Source organism: Drosophila rhopaloa, unplaced genomic scaffold (genome assembly GCF_018152115.1).
Source record: "Drosophila rhopaloa isolate 14029-0021.01 unplaced genomic scaffold, ASM1815211v1 contig_2, whole genome shotgun sequence".
NCBI lineage: Eukaryota > Metazoa > Arthropoda > Insecta > Diptera > Drosophilidae > Drosophila > Drosophila rhopaloa.
Window position 1 is genome coordinate 17,913,651 of NW_025335083.1, and position 18,730 is coordinate 17,932,380.

General features: G+C 39.8%; 5 non-coding genes across 5 annotated transcripts; all 5 read right to left on the reverse strand.

Moving 5' to 3' along the window:
- Positions 1-2,348: 2,348 nt before the first annotated feature.
- On the reverse strand, positions 2,349-2,419 carry Trnag-gcc. Its single transcript has one exon. It is a non-coding gene; the product is annotated as a tRNA-Gly (tRNA).
- Positions 2,420-2,670: 251 nt separating this feature from the next.
- On the reverse strand, positions 2,671-2,741 carry Trnag-gcc. Its single transcript has one exon. It is a non-coding gene; the product is annotated as a tRNA-Gly (tRNA).
- A 12,310-nt stretch (positions 2,742-15,051) lies between these two features.
- Positions 15,052-15,122, reverse strand: Trnag-gcc. The gene has a single exon. It is a non-coding gene; the product is annotated as a tRNA-Gly (tRNA).
- A 269-nt stretch (positions 15,123-15,391) lies between these two features.
- On the reverse strand, positions 15,392-15,462 carry Trnag-gcc. Its single transcript has one exon. It is a non-coding gene; the product is annotated as a tRNA-Gly (tRNA).
- A 232-nt stretch (positions 15,463-15,694) lies between these two features.
- On the reverse strand, positions 15,695-15,765 carry Trnag-ccc. The gene has a single exon. It is a non-coding gene; the product is annotated as a tRNA-Gly (tRNA).
- Positions 15,766-18,730: the final 2,965 nt, after the last annotated feature.

The following is an 18,730-nucleotide window of genomic DNA, read 5'->3' on the forward strand; positions in this document are numbered from 1 at the left end:
GATAGTTCATGTATGGTAATTCTTGGTTGTAATTTTTTTTCAGTGCGGTGGTCTTGGTTAGCCTTTACTTAATGCGTAATCGGAGCGCGGGGAACTTGAATTTCAGCAACTCAACTCGCCAACTGTCCATGGTGTGGCCTCCTTTAATTCTGCGGCCATCAATTTGCTTTTAAATGCAACAATTTCGTTGCCATTGCGGCGGCACCACCGCCAGAGTCTCCACACCAGCACCACGTCATCGTCACCGCAGCATGCTGCATTATTTTTTTTAAATACGTATTTTGTTTTTATTTTGGCGTGGACGGTCGGGCTTGGCTTGCTGGTTCGGCAATAAAAATTTCGTGAAGTGGCAATAAAATTCCATTTAAAATGGCAGCGATTATGTCTCAACAGACCATTAAAGTCACTCAAATGACAACTACTACTTAGGCACTCACAGCCAACACACCGCACCACTTTCAGCATCGCCTTGGACGCACAGCAGCATTTTTTTATTTTATTTTATTATTTTTTCTTTTTTTTTTTGCTCCTTCTGTGTTGATCGTGGCTCGCAGATCGCGACATTTGATGACGGGCGCCGCTGAATGTTGTCGCACAGTGGGGCACATTTTATTACCTTGGGTGGTGTCGGTCGACCAGTGATCCACTTGCGTGGGCGTCCCCATCAATAAAGTGGTTTATCGGAAATGGGTTTGGAAAGTTATGCGCACCAAATTTAGGATCACTTTCAACAATGATACCTAAAGCGAAGTGGTCATTTCAACGATGTTGCTCTGTTTATTTATAGAAGTAACTATGACAAATAATGATTATTTATTTTAAGATATTTGAATTTGGTTAAGATACTATTTTGTATGTCAATAACTAAGACAACATATTGTTTGTTTCTTTTTTGGTGTATATTTTTTTTATTTTAAATAACTTCTGTTAGAAAAGTCCCCTTTATGGCCCTTTTATAAATTTATTCTTACTGATTTCCTGATTTGTGAGCAACCCCAAGAAAGACTCTTGAAATTCAATTACGTTCAGACCCCAGTCGCCTCATCAAGACTTTAAAACTCCAACCAAATTGCATTTTTCAGCCGTTTTTCCTGTGTGCTAAGCTGAACAGTGGACGAAACTACCCCAGTGCGAATTTCCTGCTGACTTTGCATTTTATTATTTAATGGTAGTCTGGTTGCCACCACTGCGGCGTCCTTGTCCTCAGCATGATACGCTCGTTTTAGCAAACGACTTTGGCTGCTTATGGCCCGACTTCCTGACCATTTTGGCACCGTGCACTTTTTGAGGCCATGACGTGTCTTCGTCGCCTCGTGCATCGTTAAGATAAGCGAATTTTCGCTGCAAAGTAGTTTTTTATAATTCCTGATGATAGGCATAAACTCTATAAATTCACAACTTAATTGAACTGAATAAATATGACTCAGAGTTTCCATGGTTCGTGCTATGGGAACTGATTACGGAAAGATGTGCCAGTGAAACTCAATACAGAAAGGATGTTTGCTCTTCCATCCGAAATTCAATGCCGAAAATTGACTTTCAAGTGGTTCAAAACAAAAAAGAAGCGAGAAATGCGAACCCATCGGGGTCCCATCCTCCCGACCCGACTCCAGTTGATCCTCATTAGTGGTCACATGTCAGCCTGACGCGCATTTGCTGTATAATTTTGTCATTCATCATTTTTCGCCCATTTCATTTTGTGCTACATGCCGAAGGACTCGTATTTCACGCTCATCCCCCCGTTTCCCCGCCGCGTGGTTTCATCTTTTTCAGCGTCGGATGACATGTGACAACAATGTGGAACCGTTGTCATTGTCGCTGATAGCTGTTTTGCCGTGACACCTCCCAGTATTCCCCTCCAGAAATTTCCGGGGGGCCAGTGGAACTGCCAGGTGTGATTTTCAACAAGTACGTTCATTTTTCTGCTTCAGGTTTTCCCTTTTTCTACGCATCTCCTCGACCGTGAGCCCTGTGATATATTACCCTCCCGAAAACACGGCGCACGAGTGAGTGATGAGTGACTGAATGGGCCACACTAATGAGGGAAACGAGTGCTGGTCAGCAACTGTCAGTCGGCATGAAAATGTATGACATTCGCGTAGGTGTGTTTGTTTGATTAGCCAGAGAAATTGGACGGCGACAAGAATATATTTTGGTGATTCTTTTATGGTAACAACGTGCCTGAAAGATAATTTTTTTTGGAGACAATGCCATTATCATTAAAGATTATTAAACAATAGACTTGGCTGCGGCACAGCATATCTATGGACTCTTCTTTCGATGTTGTATCTTGTATCTTGCAGACTTACAAAATACAAATTTGAATATAATTTAACAAAAAATTTGTTTGCATCGGCCGGGAATCGAACCCGGGCCGCCCGCGTGGCAGGCGAGCATTCTACCACTGAACCACCGATGCTCGTGGGAAAATCTGTATTTTCCAAGCTGAAATTTTCCTTTTAGCGAAAAAGTTGGCGAACATCTCTGCAATAGGCCTCTTGGTTGTTAAAAAACCGGATTTGCAATGTAGCCATTAACAATAGAAGGAGTAAAACGAGTTTTTGGTATACAACTTTTGTAATTGCGGAGCCATTAGACCAAAGTACTAAAGAACAAAAATTGATATCATTTTAATTAAATAGAAGTAAAAAATGTATTAAAAAATCAATTTGCATCGGCCGGGAATCGAACCCGGGCCGCCCGCGTGGCAGGCGAGCATTCTACCACTGAACCACCGATGCTTCATAAATTCGTTGGTCGGAATATACAAACATTAACCAACTATAAATGGGTAAATTGATGTTCTAAAAATAAAACATAGATTAGATGCTTTAGTAGTCGAATCGAAAGGGTATGAATTTAATAAGACAACAAATCTCCTTTTTACAGTTTGATCTTACGACAGGTGGCAAAAAGTTGGTAAAAGTGCTAGTTAAAAAATTTAAAACTCTAAAATGTAATAACCCATTTAAAACAAGCTTCTGGGCTTTTTTAATACCGTTTAATGACTTCAAAGAATACAAAAATATTCAATTTCACTTCCCAGAATACATCGCTTACACAAAACGTGAAAGACGAGTACCACTGACAGCCGTCTATTAACTTCTGTGAACTCAAACATCCATCTAAGAGCCTATTAGCAACCAGAGCTCAACTATTCATGAACGCAAACAAACAAACCTCTCAGGATACGCTGGCATCAAGAGCCCGTAATTAAGGTAACCTGAGCTAATTTTCCGAGCACACCGCACCGCGACAGACAACAATTGTCGCCAGATTTCCAACCGTTCCTGCCAAACAACCCTTCCAGGCAGGATGTCCATCATCTGACAAGCCCAACCCAACCCTTTGTGTCCCTGGCTCCGTTGACAAGCGTTGAAAAATATCAAATTTCATGCAATTTCATTGGGAAGTGGAGGCAGGAGTTGCGAACAGCAAACCAAAAGAAGGCCAACCAACGAAGACTTAAAATTATTTACATTTCGACTAGTTTATACCTCTTAAATTCATCTTTATGTAAAAAGCGTTTTCAAAAAAGGTTTGGAAAAACTGGTAAAATATTTCGGATTTTAATTTGTTATTCCTTTTTACCTTTTGAGTTGGTGTTAATGATACGAATAATAAATTAAATTTGTTAGTTAGCCCCACAAAATGATTTAAATATATAGCTTTGAAAAAAGATCAGTTTGGCTTTACAAAAAAATTTATATTTTTTTTCAAGAAATGGTTGAATTCCATATGACCTTGATATTGCTGATTACAGGGTACAACTAAAAGAGATGTGGCTCGGGAATTGGGGAAATATGACGATGGTTTTTGAGTGACAGCAGCGCGGCAACACCTAATTCAATTTAACAATTCATTTATCATAATCAGGCATCAAGCCGTTGTCACTCACAATTACGATCAAGCCGTAGCGAAGGCGAGGAAAAAAGGCCAACAAAAGGAGGCCGGGAAGCTTCCCCTCAATCTTTTCATTCCCATTCCCGGTCTCCTTCGGCGTCGTCTGATTGCCCCGCGCTACTCGTCTTACTCTTCCTGCCGCCGGGGTCTCCTTTCTCCGCCCCATTGTCCTCGTGGTCCCTGTCTCAGTCGCTTCCTGCCAGCCTGCCAGGGACTCGCTATCTGTCACTTGGCTGCCAGCGGTGCAACGCGGCACGAAGTCCAACCAGTCGGCGGCGAAACAGCCAACAACTCATTGTCAGTTAAATGTTGAGAGCTACTCACATTTTAAATGAGACAACAGCGAAACAGCTGCGAATCCCAAAAGAACATCAGGTCCCGAAAGGATGTCGAAAAATCCATATCAGTTGAAACCATGGCGGTTACTGTAAAGTTAGGTAAGTTATTTATTCCCGATTTTTTTTTGGAATAATGCACATCAAACCAAAATTTTAAATTGATCTTTTATTACTTCAATATTTATTGTTATATTTTTAAATAAAGGAAAACGGGGGTACTCTGGGTTGGTATACATTATTGGATTTGATTTTGTGGACCAGTTAATGGCTCTATTTATTTTCAGGACAACCAAATAAAATTAAAATGTTAATTAAATAAAAATTATTTTTAGCATACTATTTTGTTACTTAAAAAAGGAAAATGTTCTTGAGTTTGGGATTATGTTCTAAGAAAAGGTCTGTTTTCAAGAAATATTTCAAATAACATTTATAATACGATTTACTAGTAAATGTTCGACCAAAATGTCATCGTTTCTGGGGTGTTTGTAAGCCAGCATATGTGCATATTACACATTTCGTGTAGCATTTCTCTCTGCTCAGCTGCCACTTCCACTGGCCATTAATTTAACGGCCAACAGCAATGACAGAGACAACACCCAGGCTGCCCCTTGTGTTACGTTGCAGCGTTACGTTACGTTGGTATCCCCCTCTCCCCGCCCCTGTCTGCTCTGTGCCACTATCTATCCACCCCCTCTTCGAGCCCTTTCGAGCTGTCAGCCAACAATGCTTTCACTGTCAGAAACAGCAGAGTTGTTGCTGCTGCTGCTGTGCAATTTGTTATACGTTGCAATGTACTCGTTGATTTTGTTGCTGCCGCCGCTGTGGATTTTTATAACAATTTCTACCATATTTCAGCTGAAGGAGTGGGGGGTGTTTTTGGTGCACATAAGGATGGTCACATGTCAACAACAACGATGCATTCTGACAGCCCAATGACATTTTCTACATTTTCGTAAATTGCTTCGATTTGTTTGGGACCCACGTTGCTGCGCCCGCTGCCATCGCTGGTGTGTCATAGTTATATGACCGAAAGCAAAATGGGTCCCCACTGCGTTGTACAATGGCAACAGGGGCAGGATATGACATCCACGTGCACCACACATAGTTATTAATATAAATTTTTTATCGGCTGCACATTTTTGTAAACATGGAAAAGCTTTAGAAGTTTTTCTATTTTCAATAGTTAATACATCTTTAAAAACAATCGATGCTGGGGACTATCTGTAATCAAAATACATTATTTTTAACATTTCATCATCACTTTACTGTCAATTTTCCACTGACCCTTTCATTAGCTTAAATGTCAACAACTTCCTGCCCATTTATGTTTTTATTATCGCCATAAATTCTCATTAAACACATACATATATTTTGTACATTTACTTACATAGTTTTCTTTCATGTTAATTTGATTTGATGTCTTTTTTTGAATATGTATTTTTATAATTTCAGCTGGCTTCTATAATGATCTACACGCGCCCCCCACATTAACCCCATTGCAAGCGTTTGTTTCGGCTATAAAATATGAGCCAACACGGCACTTAATTCTCAACGAAGCATTCCTTGCAACAGCACCATGCACTGAAATAAATGCTGCCAGAATTGTAAGTATGTTAAAGACATTATACCATTACACTTCCAACTTTAATTATTTCTTATAAAAGTAGCAGCTATGTTTGTATTTGTAAGCTTATTAAATCATAATATACTCTAAATTTAAAAAACTAATTTATCCCAGTGCACGAGTGCAACAATGTTGCATGCAATTGTGTTTAGCCACAGCTTTTGAGGCTGTGAGTTTGTGCCAAATTGAATGGATCATAAAGCAAAGACACAATAAACGCAGCTCGCGCGATTAACAAAATAAGTCTTGTATGTCCGAGTACAGTCCCAGTACCTTGCGAAAAGTTCTATTTAATAATAATATTTATGCATGGCCAGGCCGTCAGACTAATTGACTCATAAATTAGCCAAAGGACGGACCCCCTGTCCCTCCACCTATTTCTCTTTTATAAAATCAAGACAAATTCACCCGCATGTCTGTGACACTTGGACATCAAGCACGGGGTCTGAGAAATCATGATGGGAACTGCGACAGACAGTGACACAAAGTGCATTTGACAAATGACATTTCACAGACCGCCAGACACACAATCCTGGGGTGGATATTTAAGGGCAGGGGCCCACATTCTGGGGGCCCATCAAAACCAAAGTGTTTTTAAGTGAATTAGTTTCTTCTGATTTTTTCCTTTAAGTACTCTATATTGGGGTAGCGTGATTATAGCAGAAATGGGCTTAGAATAATTTAATTTACTGTTTCTTGTTGATTCCCAAAATCCCAAGAAGACTTACCAATTAAGGTGAAGCTATAATTAAAGTATGAAATCTGGAGTAAAAATATAAACTTCCTCTAATAATGATTTACTTCCCCTATAAATACTTATAATTTATTTTCAATCTTTTGTTATAAGGCATAAGAAATTCGTTGATGATATTTTTATTGTTTACGGTTGCTTATAAGTACTTTGTATTTGGGTGAGTCTTCCCCTCGAATAAATATTTCTTATGAAGTTTTCTTGATTTTTTTTCGTATTCTTTTATAAGCTTTTCGTCGTTCAGCGATTCGCATTGCCATCACCGTCTTCCTCGCCCAAAAGAAGATCTCAATTTCCACTTCAATTTGTCTGCTGTCACTGGTAATTGAGTTCAATTTACAATAATATGCTCTGACGTCCGTGCGGCTGAGCGCCAGCTGAGAAGAAGGGACATCCAGATGGAGCGCGCGGTGTGGCAAGTGTACGAATGTCTTGCGATTGCAATTTGTACCCGCTGACTCCGGACTGCGGACTGCGGACTGCGAACTCCATACCCCACACTTCGATCCCAGCTGAGACCCCCGACCCCTGGGATTCTGGAGTCAGTAGTGCGGCATCTTCTTGGGGGTCAGAGGCGGTGGACAGGGGGCTCAGCAGTTTCCAATCGAGGGGGCGTGACTGCCAGGGGGTGGAATGAAAATTGTAATTGATGCTCTGGATATCGATGGCACTTGGCGTATTTGAAGGGGTCTGCATTTCTGAAAAAGTTGTATTATAAGATGGGTGGTCGCCCTTGATCTATGCTCGGTCATCTATTCATATTTTCCCTACGTCCTTAGAACAATGTTTTAACAAAGTCTTTACTGCTCACTGACTTTATAACTGCCTAATTATTAACAAAAGTAATTTACAATTTTTATTTTGTTTCTTTGATTGAAACTGTATCACTCAAAAGCTAAAAACCAAGCAATTATAATAGTTTACTTCCCCACACCAATTTACTTATTGTTGGTTTTAAAAGGATTTAACCCTGCTATTTATTCAAAGATTTTATTTTACCATATAAATATATTTTTCCCATTAATTGTGCATATATATTTTGTGATATAGATTGCATTAAATCAAACTTCATTCATTGCATATCTCAATTCCGTTTGTGGTCAATTACCTGGCCAATCCTTTTGACCAAAGCTAACTAAGTACATGTAACGTTTCCTAGACACCAAATAATAAACCCTTTGTTATCTTCTAGTCTTTGCCCACTTCGTCGAGTGGGTAAAATTTTTGCAAACTTTTCAAATAAAGCCAAGCAGAACTGCGAAGACCTTGGGCAAGTGGTTAGGGCAGGGGACTGCTAAGCTGGTTTCGGGTTCATGCATAGAGCATAATAAATCTTTTTAACGAAAACAATAAATCGCATTTCACGCATACTCTAGCACAGGGCCAAACACAGACATAGACACCGGAGGGGAGCCAAAAATAATAATGGCAAGACCTAGAAACGGCTGGGAAAAGGGAAGCCCAAGTTAGCCGGGCCAAGAGCAGCGAAGGTAAACCCTTTTGCTTTTGCCCGAAGAAAATTGTAGAATTTATGCATTGGGTGGAGGAATTCTCGCCGAGAGACAACGAAAGCCCATGGGCCAAGTAATTTCTCAGCGTGAAGCAGTCAACGAGTTTCCTCTTTAGAAAAAAAACACTTAGTGCAATTTTCATACTCTAAATAAAGGTATGGTTAATTTTTCAGAAGATTAAAGTCACGGAATTTAACGTATGCACTTAAATTGTAATCAATAAATTGAACTGAAGAAAAGAAAAATGAATATGACTAAAATATTAACTTCTTATGCTCTTTTAATAAATATATAAACATAATTATATATATTCATTTGTTATATTTTATTGAATAATCTCTGAATAATATAAATAAGCTAACAAAGAACATTCTTAGGTATAAATACAACGCAATTGTTTTCTTTTGGTTTTTGTTATGAAATATAAATTTCCTTTAAATAATATTTACTTAAAATATATAACCATTTTTCGGAAAGGCTTAAGATATTCCCCAAAGCGTGTGTGCCTGTCATTTAGGATTTTTCACCCATCCAAGTGTGTGTGGCGGTTTGGCAGTGTGAGTGTGATTACACCTACTTGAAGTCATATATCTTTCACTTTGCGCTTTCAACAGTTTGTGACGACGTCTCCGTCTACACATTTATCCTCCACTCCACTCGAGGGGGCGGTTAACAAAAGCTCTTTGATATACCGCCAGCAACTCGACGCGACTCGACTTTCGAGACATGCTACCAACACTTGGCCTGGGCCCTATACCCTCGCCTCATTTGCTGCTGCCTCTGCCCGAAAAGCTCAGAAGTGGGCATGTCAGCGAAAATCACCGTAAATTTTCCGCATTGTTTAAAATTTATTACACTTTCAGATTTGCCAACGAACCGCACCGCACCGAACGTGGAACGTGGATGCCTTTCTGAGGGGTGTTGGTGTGCTTGATGAGGAAGTCGTTCGGGGCACGCCCTTTGTTTGCCGGGGTTTCTCCCTGGCCGCCCGCTATCTCTGACATGTTGCTGTCTAATAAGTGTAACCAGTAATTTTCTTATCACTTAACCTGACTCATGTAGCCCCCACCGAAAGGCAACATTCCTCCCACCCTTCTGCAGTTCTACCTTCTTTATTTGAATATTTATCAATCGCAAGAATGCAAGAAAAGTTCTCCTATTGGTTCAATTAACTAAACAATAACTTTTTGGCTTTCCACAGTATAAATTTATGATTAAGTAAAGTGGTTTTAAATTAATAAAATGTATTTATTTTCTTGAGCTCTTCCTGAACATGAATTCAAAATTTGTATAAAACACTAAGCTCTTTTAAGTGATAAATTTACATATCGGAAACATAAATATTAAAACAAATACTAATGCCCTAATGTTATCCTAAAAGCCGGCATATCATAATTTATGCATAATTTTCGGCTAATCCATATTTCATGTCGGACAACTGCATTGGCTTGTGGACAAACTCTGCGCTATCAAAAACATCCTGTTTTTGCGGAAAGCCCATTTATAAAATATATATACACAGCAGTGGCTATGTGTGTCTAATAGATAGGGGTAAATAAAAAAATGCTAAGCCAGAACCAAACTCGAAATTCGAGTCTAAGCTCTGACTGCATCCGCTTGTAAATCATATTAAAATATTTATGCTGCCGCTTGTGTTGTTGCTTTATTTTTTTGCTATTTGGTTTTCACATTTTGTTGTGCCACCGATAAATTGTGAACAAATGACATTATGCACATGTGCTCCGGTATCTGTGTGTGCGTATGTGTGTGTGTGTGCGGTTTATTTAGTGCATTTAGATAAAGCGAGCGAAAATGTCAACTTTTGCGACTATTTTTCGTGTTCGTAAGTTTGTCGGGACTGACACTGCCACAGCTACTGCAACTGGCTGCAATTATCGTGCAACAAATCATGGCAACATTGGTTATTGTTGCTGCCGCCGCTGTAGTTTATGGCATTAGTTGTGTTAATTTATGTCCCATTTATGAAATATTTACAAATTTTTCAGCTATTATTGTTGTATAGCAGATTTAACACCCACTGCCACCCCCGGCCTTATCGCAAAAAGCACAAAAATATTTTGTAAACCATTTTTCAGCTCAATTCAGCTGGGATCGGTTCGGTTCTGTTCGTTTCGGTTGGGTAATTTATGAGATTTTGGCTGCCCGCTCCACTATGACCTCTACCGGATGTTTAGTTGCAGTTACTTTTGTTGCTGCCAGCGGAGGTTGGGACTTATAATATTTATTAAAATTATGCATACGATTTGGCATTTAATTTATGTAATGACGGTTAAGGAGAGAGTTGGTTCCATTGAATGGCCGGCCGGGCATTGCATGTGTAATTAGTCCTAAAACCGGTGACTGAATAATTAACTTCAATTGGCTGAAATTTAAACGATGAATAAATGCGTAGAGGGGATATTTTCTCTGATATATATATACAAACTGCTTATTGGATGGGATTAAGATATTTTAAGTTTTTATAACTTCGCATTTCAGCTTAAAGGTTTTTATAATATGTCAGCAGTTGGTTTGTATATCGAATGTCAAAACATTAAAATAATCTATAGATATAATTATATATCGGTGCTTTTATCTAGAAATATGGCCTGGAATATTTAGTTTTGGATTGAAAATTTCGAGTCCATATTTTCATGCAGAGTATCAACTTAATGATAACTTGATTTTCAATCTATGCAACTCCAATCATCGTTCAATCGATTTCTCCCTATACAAAACACATTTCCCATTTATCTTCCATCGCAACTTATCAAACATTGACCAAGTCCACACTTGGTAATACCAGACCCAATGTCACAACAATCTCCAATCGATTCCCAACACAATTGCAGTTGATTAAGATGCTGATGGTGCCCCCTGGCCCCCGCTTTCCCCCCTCGCTGGCTGTTGTGTAAATGTTTGTGTTATTGATTAATTACATTTACAACAATCAAAGTTCATTGAGTGATACCAATCAAAACAACGCCAGCGAACAACACTGGATGCAGTGCGATGCAATGAATCTTCAAGTTGAAGTGGGGCCAAATGGACATGGAGCGATCGGAATGGCTGACTGAATGACTGGATGACTGAGTGACTGAGTGACTGAATGACTGACTGAATGAGTGACTGAAAGAGCGGAGAACATGTCTAATGTGGTGTTGCCCCTTGCTGGCTGATTGCTGCATGTTCGGCTTGTCGCTGCTTGTATGGCATTTGTCTGTTTTGGGCTCCGCATTGCTTTGATCTTATTTCTTTCTCAATTTTTTTTCTTTTTTGATCTTCACTCGCTTTGATTGATCAATTAAATTCATTTGTAAACAACTTCTTGCCGACGATGACGCGGCATAAAGAGTACAGATGTATTCTCCACCAGAGGAAGACGGCGTCCTCAAAGAGTGGGGAAGATTTATTTGGATTTCTATTTTTACGCGGGAGTCAGTGTAGTCGATCTGCGAGCCGGCCAAAACCACAACAAACACATCCCGCTGATAATAATTACCAGATGATTTGGTCTATCCGGATAAATTGGTTTTGAGGTTGCAACTTGTAACAGGAATTTTTAAATTGGAATAGTGCACATGTTTTAAAAAGTATTGCTGGAAATGTAATTCCATATTTTGTTCTACCAAATAAAGATGGCTGTAAAGTCAACTTTGATTTTGGAATCTCCAATTCTGTTTAAAACCAAATTAACTGAACTGAATATTGTTGTTTGTATAATTTCTTTTTTATTGATATGCTCTTCTTTGAACAATATTGCTTTGGCGCTATTATTAAGTGATTATTGCAATTTTTCCCCATCATTTTCCTTAGTAGTTTCTGCCACTGTGCTGGCCATGTACTGCAAGTTTATCGTACATTTTTATGGCTGTCAGTGCGTTGGCTGTCAAGTGTCAAAAACATTTGCAGCTTGCAACGCGCCAAATGCAAAATGCAAATGCACTTACGAACGTCTCTCGCCAAATGCCTGACAATGACAAGCCAACAGAAGAAAATACAGATATACTCGTATATAAAAAGTGTACGTACTTGCTCGACGGATTCGCATTGTTCGCCAGATATGTATTACACAAGTCACAGGCAGTCAGCATAGCAGCAGTTGGGTTTTACAATAGTTCCTCGTGTTCGAGCAGGGGCGCACACATGACCAACCGACCGACAGACCGACTAACTAAATGTCTGACTATCTGACTGACTAAACGTATAGTATAGTAATGATGATAATGACGTGGCCGGGGTTCGGGGTTCGGTTGATGATGCTCTGACATTGCCTGACGCCTTGATTAAACTGTCATTTAACTTCATTTATTTTGACACAAAACTGACAAGAGACCCCCATTCTAAGTGGCAGCTCTTTCAATTTCGCACACCCGTCAGCGAACAAAGAGTATTCAATAAAATAAAATTAAATAATATTTATTAAGTAGTGCTCGTATGGGGATTCAATATGCATGGCCCGATGCGGTCATCACATCGCTGAGTACACGTACAGTACAGAGATCTCATATGAAGATGGGTGGATTAACCGACCGAGTAACAAATCAATTCCACTCATCCGCAAGTCATCCCAGAGGAGGCAACTCATTTATGCTAAATAACAAGTGATTAAAGTTCGTTTTGCGCCGATATAAAGCTGTCACTAAACATAAATTACAATATGTCAGTCTCGAGAACCTTTGACTTTTATTAATGTAAACATGAAAAGCAACACGCACGCCGAACCTCCGAACGAGCGCACAACAGCTACAACATGCTGACACTGAAAGCCGAGATAAGTTACCCAGGCACACACACACTGGGCCCAGACCCCGTCTCAGACCCCAACCCACACCCCAACCCCAACCCAGACCCAGACCCAGAGCTCCAGACCCCAAGCCCCAGCTCCCAGACCGAGCTCCACTTGGAACCAACGCTGACAGGCAAAAGTTTTTTCCGAGCGTCGAGCTGTGTGTTTGTTATTAAAGAAACCGATGCGCAGCAGTGCAAAGAAGATGCAACACTTGAGGCTTGCTAGGACCCTGATTATGGTGCAAGGTATGAGTACAGGCCTCACTTTTTATGTTGTCCATATGGCCTTGAAGATTATTAAACAAAATAGAAAAAAAATAACATTAATATTCATAAGTTTATATAAGAAGTATAACACAAATTAAATTAATGGAGGGAAAGAAATTAATTGGTCTATTTTCGAGTTAAGAGTTTCTTTAAGATGTTTTGTCAACAGACCTTAACTAAAGTTAAAGGTTTGAAATTATGTCAAAAGATAAAGATAAGCTTAGAAATATTTCAAATTAAAATATGAGCTTGGAGAACTATTATCCTTTTAGAAAGAATAAATAAATTTCTAATCTAAATTTAAGATTTAATCAACACGTTTGAATTTATTAATAACTATTAGTATCAAAGTTGCTTCGATTGTGGTTTGTGTGTCGTATAACTTGAAAATGTAGTAGTACTTGTAACAATATTTCCAGCTTACCAGGCTTTACTGTATGAACCGCCCCTCTATGCCCATTTCGCATTCATCTGGCTATATCTCCGTATGCCGTTCTGGGCTTTTGTGTGTTTGCGCTCACTTAGCGATCATATCATTTTGACATGCTCGTGTGTTTAAGCTGTCAAATTGCCTGCTGTCTACGGCTGCTGTCTGCGATAGCTGCTGGCTCCGTCTCCGTCTCTGTCTCCATCTCTGTCTCCATCTCCGTCTCCATCCCGCTCTGACGGAGTCTTAACTATCTTTTCGCTTTACATGGACTAGTCGCGCACTCCTCGAGGCCTCGGTTGGGTTGTCTATTTGTATCTGGACAGGCACTTCGGCCGGCCTCATGCCTCCTTAAGTTGACGTGTTACGCTGTCAGCATGGAGAAAACCTCAATTTCAAACTGTCAGTTTATATGTCAGCTCCAACTGACAGTTCTCCATGTTGTCGCTGTCTCTCTCTCAGCGATTCATTTCGTTTCGTTTCTTTTCGTTCGTTGGGTTACGTGGTTTGGCATGCTTTTCCACTTGGCTTTTCCACGGACGCAGATACAGATACAGATACAAAGCCAGCGACAGCGACAGATACTTAGATGGGCATTTGAATAATGCGCACACAAGTCTGGCTTACAAGAGGGGCTTGCCATGGGATACTGCTTAAGGCTGCTCATTTGGCCATGATCCTAACTCTATTCATGGTGCGCGCCTTCTTCAGGGGAACAACTCAACTCAGCTCGACTCGACTCATTCGGATTGCTGTCCGCAAGGTGAATGGGAAAAAGAGGTACGGATGCGAGTACGAGCCCGCGGAATCCAGTGATCATTTCCCAACTGATGCTTGATTAAGTTTTACAACCACAATTCCTGGAAACCTGCGGCTCTATAAGTAGTTATGCAGTTGTTCAGCCGATGCTACTGTACTGATTACTTGTGTATTTAGGTTTGTATTATACTCAGAGGTAATATTTTAGTGGCACTCTCGATTTTTTTCAAGAATGAACTTTGTTAGGCCTTGTTTAAAATTATCGATAATAATCTGGTAAAATTTTAGACATTTTTCTTAGACCTTTAATAATTATCAGTTTTTAATCAGCTAATATTTGCAGAAAATACATTTCAGGGAAGTTACAACTTTTCTAACTTAGTCCTAAGACCCAAAAAAGGCTAAGAATATTTGAATCTAAAGTTTATAAACTAACTAAGCTTCTTATCGCTATTTTTTAAAACCTTTTTAAGTTAATAAAATAAAACACCTCCACTTCTTTAAAAATAAACCAATCAACAAGTTGAAAAGAATATATGTGATAAACATTTTTAGCACTTCATTGAAAAAAAGTTAATATTCTTCTTATCTTTTGATTAATTCGCTTAAAATTTCTTGCTGCTAAGATTTAATTTTTCACCTTATTTTTAGCTTTAAATAAATTTACCAAAAAATTATTTTGCATCGGCCGGGAATCGAACCCGGGCCGCCCGCGTGGCAGGCGAGCATTCTACCACTGAACCACCGATGCTTGTGGGAAAATCTGTTTTTCCCAAGCAGAAATTTTCCTTTTGGCGAAAAAATTGGCAAAAATCTCTGAAGATCCACCGGTTATTGGAAAAACCGGATTTGTAACGTAGCCAGAGGCAACAGAAGATGGAAAACGAGTTATAATCAACATTTTGTATTTTAATTTGTGTTCAGTTAATATTAATTATAGTATAATTATATATTATAATATTTTATAATATTTATAAAAAAATATATGAAACCACAAAAAAATTTACAAAAAAATTGATTTGCATCGGCCGGGAATCGAACCCGGGCCGCCCGCGTGGCAGGCGAGCATTCTACCACTGAACCACCGATGCTTCTTAAATCGATCCGGCAAAATAACCAATCATATATGTAAAATCAAGTGGTCAGCTTGACGTAGTTTTGAAAATAAACGAGATAACGTGGTTTTAAGCCCTAGAAGTTAAAAAATATCTTAGAGAACAAATCTACGCGAATCGATGCGTTATAATTCTAAAATATACAAAAATTATAAATTTCGTAAAGGTTATCTGACTTTGCATTAACTAAAAATATAAAATATTAGACTGCATCGGCCGGGAATCGAACCCGGATCACTCGCGTGGGAGGCGGGCATTCTACCATTGAACCACCGATGCTACAGAGCTTCTTTGGGGAAATATGGGAAACATGAACAATATACAGGATCATAAAACTTATTCCATCTTCTATTTAAGGATATATTCTAAAGTTTATTTTCAAAAATATGAATATGATAATGGCAGGCGGCCGGGTTTTTAATAAAATACAGTGTACTCAAAAGGAGCAAGGCTTGGTGGGAAAAGTAAACCCGCTTAATTAGAAAAATCTCTGCCCGGGTTTTATATAACTCCTCCTAAGTGACCGCTACTGCCCCCGCAGTGATTCGTTCGGCCCCATTCACCTGAGAGACAAACCCTTTCTCAGGGAGGGACAGTTACCTGGCCGGGTTCCTAAGCGATAAATAAAGTTGTGAACATTGGCTCGATTTGTTTGTAGGTAGGTCCGCCGTTCGGTTCGCTTGGCCTGGAATGAGTTGGTCTGGGCAATCGCCATCCCCCATCCACCTCCCCTTCCCCATGGCCTTATAGCTGCCGCAGTACCTCCACCAACCACCGACCCCCATACCAATACCATCCATCCTGATCCGAGCCTTGGCTTTGTCGGCCCTGTCGTTCGTTGCACTGCGTCGGACACAAAAGATTTACGATTATGGCGCGACTATTAAAAAGTTTCGCCTCTCGCACACCTCCGCCACCGCTACTCCTCATCTCTCACTCAAGCCCACATCCAAAGTCAAAATATTGTGTAAAAAGTAAAGCCAGGCGAGCGGAGTAGAGTGGGTCTGGTTTGCAGCCGGCTCTCTGGATCGATTAATTATGTGCGGAATTTGGTTTATTGAGTACGAACCGCCTTTAAATTGTCTAAAAGACCCAGAGAGCTGTCAGGGCATGTTCATTCGTTCGGGGGGCGATCGCAGATCGCAGATCGGAGAACGGAGAACGGGTTTCAACGGCTGACTACGCCTGTAATTTATGAGTTTAACTATAATTTTTAACATTTACGCTGCGCCTGCGTGCGCTTGCAATATGACAATTTTGCTGCGCAAAGAAGGGAGCAGTTGGGAGTCGAATGGATCGAGGATCGGGGTTCCGGGGACCAGAGATCGGAGATCGGGGTTCGGGGATCGGGAACAGGTCACCGGACGGGTGGCGAGCATATTTGGACTCCATGTGGACAGCTGGTCAATTGAGTTGGTCCCAATGTCGGCGTGTTGGCGGGGCAACCATTTTGTTGTTTTCGATTAGACTGTTAAGTTGTCAAGCTGAAATTGATTTGTAGCCACTGGCCGGTCGCTTTTAAATTGCTCAAATTAATGTTACACAAGGTGTTGCTCTCGATGAGGTTACAGCCAATCGGCCAGCCAACTGGATTGGATGCTGATCGTAAATCGATCTGGCTAACCATGTGCCCGGCCTGCCAAGGGGTGTTATGACTGCTGTTAGATGCCGGATTAATCGCGGTTTTGTAAGAGTGTCCAGGCCTTAATCGATACTGATTGGTGTGAACTATTTGCCTGCCAAATTGCAGCTGGTTTATTGCTTGCATTGTGAAGACCAGGTATTTCTCAAGCCCGAAGAAGTTATCTATAATACATATTAAATAACAACATAACAGTTTCTTTAAGTAATCGAAGTATCCTAATAAAGCTGTGAAAATATATTTATATCGAAGTTCTACCAAATGTGAAACCGTAATCTTTGAATTGTAAACAAATTCTTTAGTTTATTTATTTGCGCCAAACTTCACATAAATTCCTTTCCTCAGCGGACATTGATAAACAAATGGTTTCTGCAATACATCAGAGAAAACAATATTTTGGCTTATCTTAATGGCAAATTTTTATTTTGAAAAATATTTAAATTAAAATATGTATATATAAATGTGTAAATGGCTATCAAGTGGTCAAAATATTTCCCCCAGCGATTTGAATAGTTAAACAGAAATACGCCCAAATACGACAGAGGCTTAGTGATGATGGAGAATTCTTGGCACTAAAGAGTATTTTGTTCCCAAGGGATTTCTTATCTAAAGGGTTTCCCCTTTTCTGGAACCTTATCCGATTTTTTGGTTTTAAGAACTGTCAACAACCATTTCCTCTGCGGGTGATTGACACAAAACACTTGGCTGGCAATGGATGTAATCGTTCTGATCGGACTTGGACAAGTGGTTAATCGCTCTAACAAGCACCACTCCACGGATTACCGAGTGTGATTTGAACCCACTAAAAATCGCAATTAACTGTCATATTTATTTTTCACTGGTTATTTGCTTGATTATCAAAATATTAGATGCTATTTCGACATGCATGGGGACACCATCATGGCCGGACTGACTAATCATTTTTCAAAATCCATTCCGATTAGGCGTTATGCACACGTCGTCTAATACTAATCCACTAACGTTTCCAGCTCACTGAACTGTGGTACGCAGCGGGGCGGGAAAAGAGGGTGGTGCGTGAAAAGCAGTCCCAGTTACTAACTAACAGACTGGCTGACGGACAGATTCGGTGTCTGTCCTCCGGATCTGGCTTCAAAGGAGTGTGCGACGCCTTTGACGGCATCGGATTTGCCTGGCCCCGCCCCTTCCCGTCACTCCATCCAATCCGGGGTTCCAAGTGGCGGGGGCTTGTGTGTGTCAGGCCCAACTATAATCTGACATTTAATTAATAATAAAGTTGACAGTTTGTTTTGAGTGACTGTGACAGTTTTAATTGAGATTTGTTCTCCAAATACCCTGCACGGTTCGCAGCTGAGCTTATGGATTTGGCAGACTGCAGATGAAAGTGCTCGGTAAACAAATTTAGAAATTTATTTGCGAAATGAAATAAAATTTTAATGAAACTATTTCTAGGGGTAAAGGGTAATCTTTTACTACACATAACCCCATAGAAAAAGGCAGTCATTTTGAACCTCAAAATAATTTCAAGAAGCTATCATAATGTTCATACTGATTATAATTAGTATACTTATAATGGTCAACAAAATATAATATTATAGACCATCGACTAAATTTAAATGATTT